This window comes from Carlito syrichta, unplaced genomic scaffold, assembly GCF_000164805.1.
Source record: "Carlito syrichta isolate Samal-C Ts95f unplaced genomic scaffold, Tarsius_syrichta-2.0.1 Scaffold316362, whole genome shotgun sequence".
Taxonomy (NCBI): domain Eukaryota; kingdom Metazoa; phylum Chordata; class Mammalia; order Primates; family Tarsiidae; genus Carlito; species Carlito syrichta.
Genome location: NW_007260458.1, coordinates 900,784 through 901,330, shown reverse-complemented (window position 1 = coordinate 901,330; position 547 = coordinate 900,784).

The following is a 547-nucleotide window of genomic DNA, read 5'->3' as shown; positions in this document are numbered from 1 at the left end:
AGCATAAGTAATAGTCTCAGATGAATTGAGATCTTTGTCTAGGTTCTACCACCAATTAGCAGGGTGAATTTGGACAAGTCACTTAGCTTCTTTGGGCCTCAGTCTTTTTATTTATAAAACCAGAGATCTGGATTAAATGATATGAAAGCCACCTCTAGCACGAACATTCTGATACGGTTTATTTGGTTTCGACCTGAATTTTATCACATACTTAAAGCTAGGCCTATAAGAAACTATTCTGATCTACTCTATTTATTAGATAGTTCTATATGTGCCAGGCTTACTACTAAAATTTGTGCATAGCTTTGGGTTTATTACAAGGTCTATTGAGTCACTAAGTCTGTGCATAAGTGGATTCCAGAAACTTCCTGGGAGAGTTTACTCTAATAGAAGTGAGAGTTTGGTTCAAAAACAATGTCTCAAGAATTAGAAGGGAGCCGGGCTCGGTGGCTCAGCCTGTAATCCCGTGCCTTTGGGAGGCAGAGGTGAGTGGATTGCCTGAGCCCGCGGGTTCGAGACCCGCCTGGGCAGTGAGACCTCATCTCTA